The 6171-nt window shown below is 35.6% G+C and overlaps 1 long non-coding RNA gene across 1 annotated transcript in view; it reads left to right on the plus strand.

The window, feature by feature from the left end:
- LOC139174519 (uncharacterized) overlaps positions 1–4780 on the plus strand; it is a 40306-nt gene extending 35526 nt beyond the window's left edge. The window contains exons 4-5 of the long non-coding RNA XR_011560364.1: positions 1408–1582; positions 2166–4780. This is a non-coding gene — a long non-coding RNA (uncharacterized lncRNA). The remainder of the gene's footprint in view (positions 1–1407; positions 1583–2165) is intronic.
- Positions 4781–6171: the final 1391 nt, after the last annotated feature.

Here is a 6171-nt window from a genome sequence, read left to right on the forward strand (position 1 = left end):
ATGTAACTGTGACACCATTGCACTGATTTACAATGTATGTAATTCACACATCGTAAATAATTTCTAGATAAGTTTCAGAAAAGTTTCTGAAAAGGATGTGAGCCCTGCCACTCCAAAAATTCACTTTTTCAGTTCTAGAATTTTCAGCTAAGAATCCTGGGCTAAAAAGTATTGTCAATAATTTTACATCCCAAAGTTGTTATATGCACTTTTAATAGAAATAAATATAGAAATAAAAAAGTTTATATAACAACTTTTTACATGCTAACGACAAGGCTGCATGTCCTTGTACATGGTAATTGCACAATTTATAAGTCAACAGAGATAGTTAAGAAAGAAAGAACTTGTTAAGGTAATGTGTTGTTCTGTTCTCTTCCATCAACATCACATTTCTGCACACACCAATATGAGATGGAAAGAGAAGAATTCAGAAGTCAAATCACATACCTGGTTCATGAACTTCACCAGATGGGAAGTATCATGGATGAAATAAAATTGAGAAAATAGAAAATAAGAATATTAGAAAAGGGGGGAAATGCAACAGCCATGAAGTGTTTTAAGATAGTATTGAGAAAGACAATGGCTTATTATAGAAAGGGTAATGCAGTTAAATCTTAAAACATGGAATTATAGTATGCATATTAGCAAATGCTTTATTGGAATGCAGAGCATGCAAATGAAACTAAGGAAAACATAAATATCAAAACTTGAAGAAGATTTCAAGACCAGTAAATACAGGTAGCTTTGAAGGACACAGCTGTTTTTCAGGTATTAGATTAATTTATGAGGAGCACATCTAGCTCATCTATCTATCTATCTATCTATCTATCTATCTATCTATCTATCTATCTATCTATCTATCTACCTATCCATCCATCCATCCACCCATCCATCATCCATCCATCTCTCCCTCCCAAGTGTTTAATTTAAATGAGAGGTGTCAAACTCATGGCAGCATCATGTGACGTAAGAGGATTTCCTCCCCCTTCGCTAAAAGGAGCATGGGCATGGCCAGAGCATGATGCATCCAGCCCAAGGGCCCGGAATTTGCAGCCCTGGTTTATACTATTCCCTTCACACACATACACTTACATATTTTCTCTCAAAGAATACAGAGGGTCATAGGGTATGAATTTAGCTTATACTAGTAAAACGCAATGACACCAAAGGAAAAGATCAGTCTGTTCCAGGAACAATTTCTATTTTTTTGTTGCATGTGCAATGCCAAGCCAGAACCAGGAGCAGTTGTTCTTTATCTCTTCCTTCCTTAAGTTTTCAGGTATTTAATCACACAATGTGACGAGAATTTTGTTACATTTGCTCTATCACACTAGCACCTATCTGGAATTGGTTTTATTGTTTGAAAATTCTACTTTGAATTTCATTAGTTTTCATTTCTTGTTGTAGACCAGCTTCATGAGATCACTTTTTGAATCATCCCAACAAGAGAAGAAGGTACAAATAAGGAAGATCCTAGAATCCCAAGATCTTTTGTGCCATCAGTCACAGTGTTGTTTCTAGCAGAAATATTGATACAAATATTCCTTATCTGCAAAACAGACCATCATCCACATGTCTAAAGGTGAGGCATCTGCAGTGAGCACCACTGGCTTCCAAATGATAGGTACAACTGGGTGATCAAAATCTCATCACTTTTTTATGTTTTATGTTTTATGTTTAATTTTATGTTTAATTGTCTAGTCCCTATGGCCGGCATACAAAGCCAATAAATAATAATAATAAAAATAAATTCGAAATTAGTGATTGTTGTTCTAGATGCCTCTATGGGGTATTTGTGGGATTGCTGGGACACATGGCAAAATGAAGCCAATCTACAGGTGATCCAGGAAGAAGCAAGTGTGCACACAGAGAATAACTCCTCCTTCTACTAAAACCACATGGAAAATGCAGGGCCAATTTAATAGGAAGATGAATTGAAAAAGGTACAGCAGGAATCTATTTGCCACTTTTTTCAAATCTCCTATCTGTAGTAGGTTCCAATCTCGTGCAAAATCGTACTTTGTTTAACTATAATTAATTAAACCAACTAGCTAGGCTAGCAATTTTTTTTAAAAAAATCACTACTCAAGATGACAAACCACATTATGTCTTTGCATAATGTTGAACCTGCTTGTATGGTACATTCTTCCTTCATTTTTTTTCAGAAACATATAGACTACCAAGTTTCTGCAAGCAAGATATCTTGGCCATCTAGATCAGTTCACAAGTTCATGCTTTGAACTACACTTTGCCAGAAATCCAGGTGGGACTTCCAGAAAGCAGCTACTTATATACCTGATACATTTCAAAAGCTCATTCTGGCAATATAATTTTCAACCATGAATACATAAATGAAAGCTGTCATGCACGGAAAGAAAAAGAAGAATTTAAAACTCCAGTTTATCATTGTTTCATTAGCATTCTCCTTTCTGCATTTCTTGAACATCTGTTATATTGTAATTACAGCCATATAAATCAATGGTAAGAACTGTTTGTTCAAAGGAAGGACCGTCTAAGCTGTATTTATCTAACTAATCGTTACAAAATGTCATTTCTTTTGTTCCAGACATGTTAGCTGAAATATCATAAAATCAGTCACTGAATGAAAGTGACCTTCTCTCCTGTCCTCACTAGCCAACAAGCCAACTGGTCAAAGAGTTTGGATAGGAGTTATAATCAAGCAGATTCATAAACAATAAATAGGGAAATTATGCCTCATGAAAATTATGGCTACATCTATTTCCTTTTCATTTGTAATATAATATAATATGGTTCCTGTAACTGTTCTTCATATGTTTTAATGTCTCTTATCATCTTTGTTGCTCTTCTCTGCACTCTTTCTAGAGTCTTCGCATCCTCTTTATATTGTGGCGACCAAAACTGAATAGATGGTTGTCCACTAGGACTCCAAAATCCCTCTCACAATTACTATTATTGAGCAAGGTACCACATATACTGCACCTATGCATTCTGTTTTTCTTGCCTAAATGTACAACCTTACTTTTTTACCATTGAATTTCATTTTGTTAGATAGCACTCAAAGTTCAAGTCTGTCAAGATTCTTCTGTATCTTAAGACTATCTTCTTAGTCTTAAGCATAGCTAACTATTCTTACCAGCTTGATATCATCTGCAGATTTAATGAGTTCCCTATCTATCCCCTCGTCCAAGTCATTGATGAAGATGTTGAAGAGTACTGGTCATAAAACAGAGCCTTGGGGTACTCCACTGCATACTTCCCTCCATGTAGATTCAGTTTCATTGAGGATTACATGTTGAGTGTGGTTGGTCTGCCAGTTAAAAATCCATCTGGTGGTGATGCTGTCTAACCTACATTTTTCTACTTTATTTAGTAGGAGGTTATGGTTTACTTTATCAAATGCCTTACTTAAGTCCAAGTAAAATATATCGACAGTGTTCCTTTCTCAAAGTATTCATTTAATTAGTATGGTTACTAAATTTAACCATATTCTCCCTTCTTCCATAATAGTTTCCTATCATCTCTCTTAAAATCCTGAGAACTGAGCAGCATTAACACATACCTTCTTCTTGAGCTTCTTCTTCAGGTGGGAAGCATTGTTAAAAATAAAGAGAGAAACAACAGAAGAAAACAATATTATTGTACAGTATTTATTTACTTGATTAGTAACCCATATTTTTTATTATTAACCTAGTTTCACAGGGTGGAAAACAAGAAGCATGAAATTAAAATGCTTCTAACTGTGTGAGGAATATCAAATTAAAGGGAAAGGATTTAGAATAATTAAAATATTGTAGGGCAGATAAAGCAAGTCCTATGCAGGTGGTAAATTGAAATGTTGACTATTTGTCTCTTTCACTTGGATAGGAATAAAAGGTGAGGTACAAAACTACATATTGGTAATCAAGGATTAAAACAAGTTTCCATAATTCAACTGTTTAGTTTATACAGTAATATAGTGTCTCTCAATTGCCGAATTCCTAAACGAAAGTCATTGAGAAAGACTATTATCCACGTGAAGTAGTTTTGGTTAAGTTCTCAGTGTATCAACTTTTGAAAAACAATATTCAAAGGAATATTCTAGATTCTTCCACCTCATCAGATTGAAGGGGGGGGGGATATCCAGGAAAGCCTTTACACCGAATAGCCCATGCCTTTGGAATAAACTGCCCTGAAATGCGTATGTCCCCTCCACACACACACTTTATCTTCTTGCAGATGAGTGACACTAAGATAATATTTGGACATTGAAAGCCCCAACGTGAATGATCTTTGATTCTCATGCATACTTTTCCCTGTCCTTTTCCTCATGTGCCTTTTCTTCTGTCATGTCAGGAGTTCTTTGCATAAACAAGTGTGCACTCTTCTTAAAAAAGGAAAGAAATATAGGAGCTATCACATACCTTCTTCCTGGGCTTCTTCTGAATGTGGGGAAAACATAATGGAACAAGAGGCAAAGATAAAAAAAGATTAATATATTTAACACAGCATTAATAGTTATGAGTTAAGACTAGAGAAATGTAAGGTTAGAGAACATATACCCTGGAAGTGACCACCTTAGAAGTAGACAGGTACAAGTTAGGCAAAGATGTAAAACCAGCAACCAAAAGATATTAAGGAAATACCCTCCAGGGAAAGAGGCATGCAGATTATGGAGCCATCTAGTCAAGAGAATATATTTGGGGGGGAAAGAGAGAGATAGAATTAGGAAGAAAAGAAAGCCTTTCAGTTGCCTGTATCAGGTTAGAATCCTTGATTATCTCTTTGAAACTGTAATAAAGTCCTGAAGGTGGAGTTCAAATGGTGCCTTCATTCATTTTGCAAGCACTGGTTTTTTCTTGACCTAGAGCAGGGGTGTCAAATTGGCGGCCTGCAGGCCGGAGGTGTCACATACAGGCCATGTCCACCCCAGCCCTGCAAAAGGGGAAAATATTGTGAAACATCATGTGACATCAACGTGATGCAGCTAGTTTGACACCCATGACTTAGAGCATCATCTTTCTTGATTCAGAGTAATCATGCAAAGGAATTAAAAACACTATAAACAGGAATGATGAAAAGATTAGTATTATTAATAATACTAATCTTTTTATCATTCATGTTTATGTTGTTTTTAATATGGTTTTATATTGAGCTAGGTGTGAGATAGAGGTCTTGTTTAGCACCAACAAAGATTATAATTTTCCTGTATGGGAATCCCACACAGAATTACCACCTCAGTTCCAGTTTTATTCTCCATATTCAGTGATGGGCTACCAAAATTTTTACTACCACACTGTGGGTGTGGCTTATGCATTTTGTTTCAACATCTTTCACTGCAAATTGGGTGCTCTGGGGTGGAGCTCCAAATTTTGCTACCGGAACTATGTTCCTGACCATACCAGGAGCAGCCCATCACTGTCCATATTGCACTATAAAGGTAAACGCTAGTGCACAATTGAAAACATCCCTGCTTTTTTTTCATACAGACTGAATATTTCAACCTCAGCAACTTTAATATGTGTAGGCTTCCACTCCTGGAATTCCATAGCCAATTAGCTGGGGAATTATAATGGTTTATCATAAATAGGACACTAATGAGGCCAACTATGCCTGAGGAACAACTTATTTTTCTTTACATATTTTCCTTGTTTTATAAACTGAGAGCAATGTTTTAGCAACAAATGCCAAGGTATTTGCAAGTATTCCCCACCTTCAACTGCCATCCCATTTTGTACTTAGTGCACAGCAAATGATATTCACTTGATTACATTATATTAGAAATCCCATTCTATGGGGTTTAGTAACTCCTATGATTTAGTAACAGTATCATATTCCCATCTTAAAAGCTTCATTTAACATGATTCATGGAGCTAATTCTGGAATGTATCATCCTGGGTCAAATTCTGGAAAATAATAAACTTAGCAATGGTGATCCTTTTAGAAAGCAAATCTTCTGAACTCCTTCCTCCAAAGAATTGCTATGCAAAAATGTATCAATTCATGAATCAACTCAAAATGGCAGTCATTTTCCAATTAATTGTACCTACATGGACATCTAATTTAGGAGATTATCAAGCTGAAATATTATAATTTGAATTTCTACTACTACATTTTGCAATTTAAATGGCTATAAAATACGTTCAGTTGAATGCACAAAAAAGCAATCTAATAACTACTTGGTCAAGATTACTAACTGTCTTGTCACACTCC

This window comes from Erythrolamprus reginae, chromosome 1 (genome assembly GCF_031021105.1).
Source record: "Erythrolamprus reginae isolate rEryReg1 chromosome 1, rEryReg1.hap1, whole genome shotgun sequence".
NCBI classification, from domain to species: domain Eukaryota; kingdom Metazoa; phylum Chordata; class Lepidosauria; order Squamata; family Dipsadidae; genus Erythrolamprus; species Erythrolamprus reginae.